Source organism: Mastacembelus armatus, chromosome 21 (assembly GCF_900324485.2).
Source record: "Mastacembelus armatus chromosome 21, fMasArm1.2, whole genome shotgun sequence".
Taxonomy (NCBI): Eukaryota; Metazoa; Chordata; class Actinopteri; order Synbranchiformes; family Mastacembelidae; genus Mastacembelus; species Mastacembelus armatus.
In genome coordinates this window covers 5,189,694-5,202,220 of record NC_046653.1, presented here as the reverse complement: position 1 = coordinate 5,202,220, position 12,527 = coordinate 5,189,694, and the positions used below count along the sequence as shown (strand labels likewise).

Here is a 12,527-nt window from a genome sequence, read left to right as displayed (position 1 = left end):
TAGCATACTGCATTCATCTTGCCATCAATTTTGACCAAATTTCCTGTGCCTTTGTAGCTCACACATCTCCAAAACATCAGTGATCCACCTCCGTGTTTCACAGTAGGAATGGTGTACCTTTCATCATAGGCCTTGGTGACTCCTCTCCAATTGTAGCGTTTATGGTTGTAGCCAAAAAATTCAATTTTGGTCTCATCACTCCAAATGACTTTGTGCGGCTTGCCTCTGTGCTGTTTGGCATATTGTAAGCGGGATACTTTGTGGCATTTGCGTAGTAATGGCTTTCTTCTGGCAACTCGACCATGCAGCCCATCTTTCTTAAAGTGCCTCCTTATTGTGCATCTTGAAACAGCCACACCACAAGTTTTCAGAGAGTCCTGTATTTCACCTGAAGTTATTTGTGGGTTTTTCTTTGCATCCCGAACAATTTTCCTGGCAGTGCAGGCTGAAATTTTAGTTGGTCTACCTGACCGTGGTTTGTTTTCAACAGAACCCCTCATTTTCCACTTCTTTATTAGAGTTTGAACACTGCTGATTGACATTCTCAATTCCTTGGATATCTTTTTATATCCCTTTTCTGTTTTATACTGTTAAACTACCTTTTCCTGCAGATCCTTTGACAATTCTTTTGCTTTCCCCATGACTCAGAATCCAGAAACATCAGAGCAGCACTGGATGAAAGATGCAAGGGTCTGTCAGGAGTCCAGAAACTCATTGACCTTTTATACACACACACTAATTACAAGCAAACAGATCACAGGTGAAGATGGTTACCTTTAATAGCCATTCAAACCCGTTTGTGTCAACTTGTGTGCATGTTATCAGGCCAAAATCACCAGGGTATGTAAACTTATGAGCACAACTGTGTGTGTGTGTGTGTGTGTGTGTGTGTGTGTGTGCGCGCGCGCGTGTGCGTGTGCGCGTGTATATATGTATATATATATATTTACACACAGTATTGTTCAAAATAATCGCAGTACAATGTGACTAACCAGAATAATCCAGGTTTTTAGTATATTTTTTTTATTGCTACATGGCAAACAAGTTACCAGTAGGTGCAGTAGATTCTCAGAAAACAAACAAGACCCAGCCTTCATGATATGCACGCTCTTAAGGCTGTGCAGTTGGGCAATTAGTTGAAAGGGGTGTGTTCAAAAAAATAGCAGTGTGGCATTTAATCAGTGAGGTCATCAATTTTGTGAAATTTTGTTTGTTTTCTGAGACTCTACTGCACCTACTGGTCACCTGTTTGCCATGTAGCAATAAAAAATATACTAAAAACCTGGATTATAAACAATGTTTATATTCTTAGCCGCTATGATCCCTGACAGGAGCCTCCATGTTGTGCAGGGGCAGGTTATCGTGCGGTGATTGGATGGGACTGCTCCCTTTTGGCTTTTGGTGTCCTGCTTTCGGTTAGCCAGTCAGGGTGAGTCTCATCTATTAGCAGCTGGTTCATTTGAGAGGTCAGGCGCTCATGGAGTGCAGTTAACCTCTTTAGCCAGTTGGTGTGGATGATATCAGGTCGTGGTGCTGTCCAGTTCTTCATGCTTGGGGCCCTTTTTTGGATATCCGCCATTGTGATGGTTACTGAGTCCTGTTCAGTGAGGTTGCTGTGGTCTGCTCTCCGGTCCACCAGCCACTGGGCATTAGTTTTATTTGATGCCGCCTTGTCCCATATGTTTTTCCAGTATTGTTCAGTCCCCAGGATTTGGTGGGTCTGCTCTCATGTTACTACCCTGCCACTAAGAGTACACTTTGGATGGTTTGGTGGAGAACACTGTTTGTTCTATTTGCTTCTATTTCTCTGGTGTACCTCTTCAGTTGTGTGGCCAGGGCTGTGAGTTGTTGCTTGGCAGTCTCCACCGCCTCAGGTATGGACAGCTTGTTGTACTTCTTACCCAACTCTAAGCACAAGGCTCAATACATGAGCCAGGCTCAGAAAGGAATGGGTAAGAGCACAAGGGGAGCAAAACATGAACTACTGGTAGTTAAAACAGTCACTCGACACACACCAACCTGTGCACCGCCTGAATTGACTACAAGAAAGCCTACAACTCAATGCCTCACACATGGATCCTGGAATGCTTGGAGCTATACAACATCAATAGCATTCTAAGAATCTTCAAAAGGAACTCAATAGGACTATGGGAAACAACCCTAGTGGCAAACCTCAAGCCGATTGTACAAGTCTCCATCAAGTACGGCATCTACCAAGGAGATGCTCTGTCGCCGCTGCTGTTCTGCATAGGCCTGAACCCCCTCAGCCAGATCATCACTAAGACTGGCTTCGGATACCGACTACTAGTTCATCTTGCTCATGATCTTCACTCTCAGGTCAGCTGCTCTTGTGTTGAGCATGTGGGGGCTTGTCATTGGGGCTTGGTACCCAATCTCGGGTGGGGATGGTGTTGTATCCCCCCTGACCTTGCGTCCTGGCTCCCCCTTGCCGTAGCATTGTTGTTGTATTTCTTCGATCTCTAGTTGTGATAGCAGGCAGAGGAAGAGGAGCAAGAACCATAATGGCAGGACACGTACATGCACGGCATGTACCCCCGACAGATACAAGAAGTGGCTGATATCGAAAAGTCCTACCGGTGGCTGGAAAAAGCTGGACTGAAAGACAGCACAGAGGCACTAATCGTAGCAGCACAAGAACAGGCCCTGAGCACAAGATCGATAGAGGCTGGGGTCTACCACACCAGGCAGAACCCCAGGTGCAGGCTATGCAAAGATGCCCCTGAGACAGACCAGCACATAACAGCAGGTTGTAAGATGCTAGCAGGCAGGGCATACATGGAACGCCATAACCAAGTGGCCGGCATAGTGTACAGGAACATCTGTGCCGAGTATGGGCTGGAGGTCCCAAGGTCAAAATGGGACACGCCTCCAAAGGTGAGGGAGAATGACCGAGCTAAGATCCTGTGGGACTTCCAGATACAAACCGACAAACAGGTGATGGGTAACCAACCGGACATAGTAGTGGTGGACAAACAGCAGAAGAAAGCCGTAGTGGTTGATGTAGCAATCCCAAGTGATAGCAACATCAGAAAGAAGGAACATGAGAAGCTGGAGAAATACCAAAGGCTTAAAGAAGAGCTAGAAGAGATGTGGAAGGTGAAGGCAACAGTGGTCCCCGTGGTAATCGGCACCCTCTGGGCCATGACCCCCAAACTGGGAGAGTGGCTCCAACAGATCCCAGGAACAACATCAGAGCTCTGAAGAAGTTCAGAAGAGCGCAGTGCTAGGAACAGCTAAGATACTGCGAAGAACCCTCAAACTCCCAGGCCTCTGGTAGAGGACCCGAGATTGAGGAAGACGCACACACCACCCATAGGGGTGAGAAGGGAAATTTAATTTTTTTAAAATATATATATATATATATATATATATATAACTTTATAACTTTATTAATTACTATTAATTTGTATAATTTAAATAATATTAAATTTAATAATTTTAAATTAGAATAACTGCTGTAACAATTGAATTTCCCCTTGGGGATTAATAAAGTACTTTTTCTTCCTCTTTGTAATAGTGAAAGGTTTATGCTCACAGTAACTAATGAATCCATTTGTGAATTACTAAACCACATCAATTGTATATTTTTTCATAAAATCAGAATAATGCTTCTTTTTTCATATTATTTTTCAGCTCAAAATAGCTATCCATCTAGTGCAAATAAAATGATTTGATTGACTCACATTCAGGATTATTATTTTAGCCTATAACCACTAGTTTGATCAGCTGAAATCACTACTGTTGCATGTAGGATCTGCCAAATCTTAATTCTGTGGGTTTGCCCATAAAGAAACTCTGCTGAATCACTAAGACTAAGATGTGTTTATCATACATGCATGACCAACGGCTAGTAAAGGAAAGACTTTCTGCTCACAATAGCCATCTTAGCCTCTTAGTTATAATGATATATTTCTTTCAAGTGGGTCAGTGCTAAAAAATGGACTCAGCCAGCAAGCACAGTCTGCACTGTGAGATGCTTCCAAATTTCAGTTTTATTGATTCAGGTGAAATGTGGAAGGATTTGAAGGAAATGTGAATGGAATTAAAATGACCTCAGTGCATATGAGAGATTTGAATTCCAACAAAAACATTACACTAAGGCTTTCAGTGACAAAAAAAAACATCTTTGTGTTCATCCTTGTGGGACATTTAGATAATGAATGCCAAAAGAAACTTGGACACTGCTAAAATGTTTCCCAAGGCTGTGGTAAACTTCACAGGGGGAAAAACCATAAATGTTTTTATTGTTCTTCTTGAAGTCTGTAACGTGAATATAGTGTGTTATAGGTACTGTATAGAGCAGAGCAGCATTTTGTAATTGAATGACAATGAGAGATCTGTTGTGCTACAACTAACAGGAACAGTTATTGGTCACAGCAATTGACAGGCAACCCAGTATGGGCAAACAAGGCATGAACTACCATCTGTGTTATCATAACACAACTCGATGGTTGTGACATAAATTTCATGCATTATTGCCATTTCCACAAATATGCATGTCATGAAAACAGGGAAGCTAAATATTTTTTCAAGTACCATAGAACAGACATTAACCCTTTGGGGTCTGAGGGGGTTTTGGGGGCCTGGACAAATTTTGACATGTCCTGACATCTGTGCTTTTTTCAGTGTCTTTTAAACATATTAATGTCTAAAGTCTGATAACACTGTAATCAGCACAAAATTGGCTACAATAATATGTGAACAAGTTTATACATGATTGTGTTTTTGAGAAAAAGTGTTTATGCATGGTTAGTGAAAGACTACAATTTTTTACTCACTGAAATAAGACCATAAAACATAAACAGATCATTGGTTCACAAGACTTTGGAGACCTGCATGTTGTAGGCTGAAGTGTTTACTTCAGAGTGCTGTGAATGTCATCTTGTTCACACATTCACAGTAAACAATACACTGATTTAAATTTTCTAAGACACTTTTTGTCCAGAAAGGCCATATGCAAGAGGGTGTGTCTGAGGATGAATAGTCATGTGATTTACCTGAGAACACAAAAGACGCACTGAACGACCAGACAAAGACGTAATGTCTCGTAATGTCTCACCTCATTACAGCTAATTTGATCCCGTCTCGTACTGAGCGCACTGTTCATATGGAAATAATCTGAGGTGAGCCAGGTAATAATGTACACACCCGTGAGAAATGACATAAATTGTTGAACTTCATCATAGAATTTATTCACTTTTTCTGTGCGTTTGGATGATGGCACGTTACACGGTTGAAGAAGCACTTTGTATGTTCCAGACAGAGACGAATAGTTTACTTTCTCCTCAGAGGAAAAACACGACTCAAATGATGAACGTTTGGATCCGCATTGTATTGTATTGTATTGTATTGCAGTAATCCCCTCTCAGGTACATTGACTGAAAGGCTCATTATGCGTGTCTTTGGGCAGGTCGTTGAGTGCGTCTTTTGTCTTCTCAGGTAAATCACATTACTATTCATGGTCAGACACACCTTCCTGCATATGCACTTTCTAAACAAAAAGTGTCTTAGTAAATTTAAATCAGTGTATTGTTTACTGTGAATGAGTGAACAAGATGACTTTCACATAATTTTGAAGCTAACACTTTACACTACAAGATGCATTTCTTAAAAGTCTCATGAACCAATGTTCTGTTTGTGTTTTATGGTCTTATTTCAGTGACTTAAAAATTGTAGTTTTTCACTAACCATGCATAAACACTGTTTTCTCAAAAACACAATCATGTATAAACTCGCTGCTCACATATTATTGTAGCCCAGTTTGTGCTGATTACAGTGTTATCAAGTTTTAGATATTATGTTTAAAAGCAACTGAAATGTTGCAACTGAAAACATAATATGACCTTTTGAGCTGTCCAGAGTGCAAGTGTATAGGTCTTCAGTGACAGTAGGAACATTAGCAGCAGACACCCTCCTCTGTTCACTTTGTAACTCATCTTTTTGCATGGCTTATCTCTTTGAAATAGCTTCCTGGCATAGAATCAGCAATGGAAAAGATTAGTTCATGACCTGTTGAGTTTTCTTGTACAGATTGCATTTTTAGATTTGTTGTTGGCTTACCAACAACTAACAGCTTGACAAAAATGTAAGAGTGTATGAGAACACAGTACAGACTTTCAGTGCTAGTCTACAGAAAATTATGTTTACTCCCTAACATCATGTTTTACTTGCAGACCAAATATAACAAGCTACAAAGGCTAAAGACCCAAAGCTACAAAGGCTAAAGTGGAAAGTGTTCCACTACCTAAAAAAAACCCAATTACTTGGAAGGTGATTGGGTAAACCATCTGTCAGTTACCAGCTAATACTAAGTAATTTCAACCAGTTAATCACATGATGTAGTAACTATGCGCCTTAAGATTAAACACAACAAATCGCTGAGAAGCTGCGGATGCTAACAAGCTACAGTTGCTACGTTCACTTACCAGTGAACATGTCGGTTTTAGACATCGTTGCATCGTTTTTGGAAGGTAAATATGGGAATAAAAGGTAACTTCTCGCTGTCATCATGCCCCTAACTGACACTGCGGCCTCACAGGATGCTAAATGGTCCACATCACTGGTGGGTTGGTGAAATTACATACCGCCAAGTCTCGCAAGATGGATTCTCAGGAGTGTGTGGACTCACAAATCTCGTGAGAATCTAGCAGCTGTGCAAGGTAACTGTGTCACCATCTTCACACAAATTCAGTAAATGTAGTATAGTATACTTTTACAAGAAGCTACTTGGTTCAGTCAGTGTTAATTAGAATTCAGTCTAATGCCATGTCTGTCAGGTGGCCCAATCTTAACCCATATAGTCATGTTTTGGAGATGTAGCCTGGTGGTTACAGGATGCTAACAACTCTAAATTAAGTGGTAGTCTTACTTTATGGTACATATGGCACCATGGCAGCAAGCCTTGACTACTTATACTAAGCATGTTTGAGCAACTTGTAAATGAATATATGTTCAAAGAGATTTTACCCTTGTTATAAATGTTTATTGCTTTGTTTATGGTTTAGACTAGTTTCCGTGTTGTCTCTGTTATCAGTAATTCTGAATGTAACTGCAACTGTGTTGTATAATATTATGAATAATACAGTGTATTGGTTATACCAAGTCACTTGGTGTTGGTCTATTATTGAAAATATAAACATTATAAATATAGTATTTTCCAAGCTACAGTGGTGTGAAAAAGGGTTGGCCCTCTTCCTGATTTTTTTTTTTTTTTTGCATGTTTGTCACACTTTAATGTTTCAGATCATCAAACAAATTAAAATATTACTCAAAGATAACACAAGTAAACAGCTCATGCAGTCTTTAAATGAAGGTATTTATTATTAAGGGCCCTGTGTGAAAAAGTGTTTGCCCCCTAAACCTAATAACTGGTTGGGCCACCGTTAGCAGCAACAACTGCAATCAAGCGTTTGCGATAACTTGTAGTGAGTCTGTTACAGCACTGTGGAGGGTTTTCGAGCATGAACCACCTTTTTAAGGTCATGCCACAGCATCTCAATCGGATTCAGGTCAGGACTTTGACTAGGCGACTCCAAAGTCTTCATTTTGTTTTTCTGTTGGCCATTCAGAGGTGGACTTGTTGGTGTGTTTTGGATCATTGTCCTGCTGCAGAACCCAAGTTCGCTTCAGCGTGAAGTCACGAACAGATGGCCAGACATTCTCCTTCAGGATTTTTTGGTAGACAGCAGAATTCATGGTTCAATTTATCACAGCAAGTCTTCCAGGTCCTGAAACAGCAAAACAGCCCCAGACCATCACACTACCACCACCATATTTTATTGTTGGTATGATGTTCTTTTTCTGAAATGCAGCGTTACTTTTACGCCAGACGTAATGGGACACACACCGTCCAAAAAGTTCAACTTTTGTCTCGTCAGTCCAGAGTATTTTCCCAAAAGTCTTGGGGATCATTAAGATGTTTTCTGGCAAAACTGAGACCAGCCTTTATGTTCTTTTTGCTCAGCAGCGGTTTTTCGTTTTCAAACTCTGCCATGCACCATTTTTGCCCAGTCTCTTTCTTATGGTGGAGTCATGAACAGTGACCTTAACTGAGGCAAGTGAGGCCTGCAGTTCTTTGGATGTTGTTGTGAGGTGTTTTGTGACCTCTTGGATGAGTCGTCGCTGTGCTCTTGGGGTAATTTTGGTCAGCCGGCCACTCCTGGGAAGGTTCTCCACTGTTCCATGTTTTCGCCATTTGTAGATAATGTCTCTCACTGTGGTTCGCTGCAATCCCAATCCCATTTAGAAATGGCTTTATAACCTTTTCCAGACCAATAGATCTCATTTTCTTTCTTTCTCATTTGTTTTTGAATTTCTTTGGATCTCGGCATGATGTCTAGCTTTTGAGGATTTTTGGTCTACTTCACTTAGTCAGGCAGGTCCTATTTAAGTGACTTCTTGATTGCAAACAGGTGTGGCAGTAATTAGGCCTGGGTGTGGCTAGAGAAATTGAACTCAGGTGTGAAGTTACGTTTTAACAGGGGGGGCTAACATTTTTTCACACAGGGCCATGTAGTTTTGGATTTTGTTTTTCAAGACCTTCATTGAAAAATTGCATGATGTGTTTACTTGTGTTATCTTTGACTAAGATTTAAATTTGTTTGATGATCTGAAACAAAGTGTGACAAACATGCAAAAAAATAAGAAATCAAGAAGGGGGCCAACACTTTTTCACACCACTGTATAAGTTGCACCAAAGTAAGTCACTTTTAGCAAAAATAGCCTTGTTGAACAGAAAAAAAACATATATAAGTCACTTCAGTGTATAAGTCGCAATTAGTTAGCTAATTCTAGTCTAAATTAGCCTATGAAGAACATAGGTTAGGCATAACAACAAGCAGAAGTACATTACAGAATTCATTCATCTGTGTCAAGTAATGTTAAACAACTGCGTCAAAATCAGGGTGGGGGGAGAAGAAACTCTCCTCCTCCTCTCTCAGGTTGTGTAAATGTTGACACTCACTCCAAACTTTGTTTCAGCTACAGACTTTATTACCTGCATTTTGTAGTCTGCAGTATAGCTGTTTCTTTTTCACTTGTCTTAGGAGTTACCGTGAATATGAATGTTTTTACTTTTTCAGTGGTGCAGTATTATCTTCATTTGAGTCAAGAGTGCCATCTAATGCTAGTGACTACTCAACAAAATTACTGTAAATATACACATATAACTCACAGGACACGGCAGAGGAGTAAAAAAAAAAGTGACTTATAGTTTGGAAAATACGGTATACATTTGTAAATTATAAGAGTATAAACAAAACTGTCCCACTGACTTTGTCATCGCAAAACAGGTTATCACGTGTTGTGGTTGTTTGTTTCTATTATTGTTCATTATTGTGTTTAGAGAATTGTAGTAGTTTACATAATCCAAATTACTGCACTGGCATCATCATAGCGTTAATAATCCTCAAGTATATATGTTTCCCTTCAGTAGCCGACCAATTTTCATTGTCGTCTCTGATGGATTCAAGGGATGTGTCGTGAGTTGGCTAAAATCACCTAAACAATAAGACCAACACAGTTAATGTGTAAACCAACACAGTTAATGTGTAAACATTAGTGCTGAAAATAGCTAGTAGGAGGATGAAGATACTCTGTGCTCTAATGATTGGTTGTTATTTTGCTTATTATATTGTTCAACTTGATTCTTCTCCTTGTATATTTCTTTATTAAACATGCAATGGAGAAAGTAGTTGGTGTAGCCTAGTTCCAAACAAAGTCTGAAAAGATGACTCATTGGTTCAGCATTGTTTTCAGCTGCTGACCTAGATGCATTTGAGTTCTTGTATGCCATGCTTCTTTGTACCAATAATGATGAAATATGTTTGTATATGTAGTATATGTTCATATATTATGTGTTTATAATGTTATTATATATAATATATATGCATTTATAATTATTGTTATATTTTTATTATATTATATTTCTAAGATTATTATATTATGAGTATTATACTATGTTTTATAAGAAGGAAAGTGCCATTTATTTTGTTTTTGGTTTTTGACAGTGTAATCATACACTTCCGTACTGTCAAATGATACATAACATAAAATTACATACATAACATAAAATTAGGTCAATTTCAACTTACATTTTTCTACTTCATCTGTATAATGGATCGTTGTTTTCCTTTACTTTTTACCCAGATTTGTACATGTGTGTAACATAAAGGGCCCCACTTTTATAGAAAGGGTCTGGGCCAGCCACGTCCTTTACCCCACCACAGCTGTTCATACAAGACGCAAACATGAAATGACACAAATTAGAGCAAAGAAAAACCCTAGAAAAATGAAGTGAGAACGAGAAGCCCCAAATTCTGAGATCCTCCCTGTTTTAAATTCTTTCTCAGGCAGAAACCAGAGTTCTGCTGGCCAGCAAAAACACATCAATACCCAAGGTCCTGACCAAGAAATTGACTGGCAGGTGTTTATGACCATTTTTTGTTTTTTAATGGTCAGCTCTTTAAAGCTGGTGTATACATACACAACACTTAATTATTCACATCAATTCTAATACACAAATGAATTCATCTAGGCCCAAAGTAAGGCCATTATATTTGAATGCATGTTTCTGCTGTTGTATAATCAGGTAAAGCCTAAGATTTAAAATTCCACTTTACCTCTTGATGACAGAAAGCTCTACAGCTTCAGTATTTTTATGAAAGGTATGAGCCATTGGAAGTTTCAATTTCATTTAATTTAATCCTTTCTAAATGAAACTTTGAACTTATCCTGAATGTGTTCAGTATTGTCAAAAAAAAAAGTTGTCAGCTGCCCTTTCCTAAGTTGAAAGACTCTGAAGGATGCAGACTCAGTTTCCTCATTAGACACCAGAGACACAACATTCACATGATGGTGAGATAAAAACAGCACGGCTCTTTTCACCATCAGGTTTCTTTGTGGTGCTTACCCTATGCTCCTCTCTTTCACTGTGTCCTACACAGCTCCTCTCTATGTGATAAAATAGACAATTGAGTGTTAGTTTAAAGTGGTATAACACAATTTCAGCTTCCAGGATACACACCATAGAGCCTTAAATGTTTCTGGAGTGTGGTTGAAAAGGAAAGTGTACTATCCAGTTGATATATTCCCTCAGTGAGGCTTTCGGGGGTTTGTTTTGAAGAGGCAGTGTGGCTTTCATCACGTCATAATGTTTTGGCCATGCTGCTGTTTTGATCGATATCAAGATGTTAACCTAAGGGTGTTCCCAATGCACATACTGCGATAATAAATCACATACTGCAGCCAAAGGGTCAAACTCCAACCTCTGGCATGTTGGCTTTAGTAAGCCATCTATGGCAGACCACAGTGCATCACAGTAAAACAGTTCCTGTCGAAAGGGGGCTCTTTTTAGCTCTTGCAAAACTCCAGCAGAATCAGTTTTGGACAAACTGTGGGCGGAGGAAGTTGAGTTTGAATGTCAAGTATCATGTGTCTAGGAAAAAGCTTCTTGTTGAGTTTGCAAACCCCATCATCTCTCTCTGCAGTCCTTAGTGTACCACCATCTGGCCCACAGCTGTAAACTATTAAGGTCCTCTGGAACTTCCTCTTCACTATTCTGTCCCAGTTTGACGGCTAGTAGGTAGGTTTTATCTCAGCTCCGTTGTGGTTTTGCATGTTTCTCTTAGTTCTTTTCTTCTTGTACAGGATAGCTGTGCTTTTCCTTGATAAAGTATGTCATGTTGTGAGAAAGTAAACCTGGTTTTTAGATTAGACAGCACGACACCATTCAACTGAGGAATTCTGGGACCAAATTCATAAACTTATTGTAGTTGCGATGTCTTATGTGCTACGCTTATCCACCAAGCTTACAACATGTGCCGCAGCGAGACAAAATAAAGAAAACAAAGGATCTTTGTTGATTTTCCTTTCTGAGGTATTATGTTGGGACCACAGTGTATGCTCTGCTTACATCCTATGTTAAAAGCCTGCTGCCTTTTTAGTGCATATGGGTCAGATTAGTGAGTGGCTGAGAGGCAATTATAAATGTGATGTAACTTTTGCTTGTTTTCTTTCTTTCTTTTTTGACTTTTTAAACTAACTTTATGTCAGAGTTTTCATTTTTAGATTGTTGTTTAGACAGCTTCACAGAGTCAGAGTAGATTGTACACATTTCAAGTCTTTCTCAAGCTAAATTCCAAATGCTTGACTCACTGAAGGTGAATTGTCAGACTCTCGCCATGATTTTCTTTTTGGGGGATTATGTTTTGATTAGTGAAGTGCACCAAAAAGACTACATATTATGCATATGTTAGAGGCTATGTAACTAATATTATGTATTTTTTTAACATTTGCCATGTTTTGTCATTAAACCTAATAATGTTGGATCATTAATAATAATGGAACAGTAATGTAAGGTCCAGTCAGCTGAGTATACTCTGAGCCTGATGTGTAGTCTATGGCAGTGGCTGTGTGTGAACTTGCATGTGTGTTTGCGTATGCACGCTCTTTTGGTGTGGAATTGAGCACACACCTATCCTGCTTCTACTGCAGCTGGTAAACATCGA

At 39.5% G+C, this 12,527-nt stretch overlaps 1 protein-coding gene across 3 annotated transcripts in view; it reads left to right on the top strand.

Annotated features, from left to right (window-relative positions):
* Positions 1–12,527, top strand: part of gulp1a (GULP PTB domain containing engulfment adaptor 1a) — a 75,648-nt gene that overhangs the window by 27,121 nt on the left and 36,000 nt on the right. Inside the window, exon 1 of one of the 3 annotated variants that reach the window (XM_026294724.1) lies at positions 11,450–11,602. The exons of the other annotated variants lie outside the window; for them this stretch is intronic. The gene's annotated coding sequence lies outside the window, so the exon portion shown is untranslated. Of the gene's footprint in view, positions 1–11,449; positions 11,603–12,527 lie in introns of those variants that run through there. 3 annotated transcript variants of the gene reach the window in all.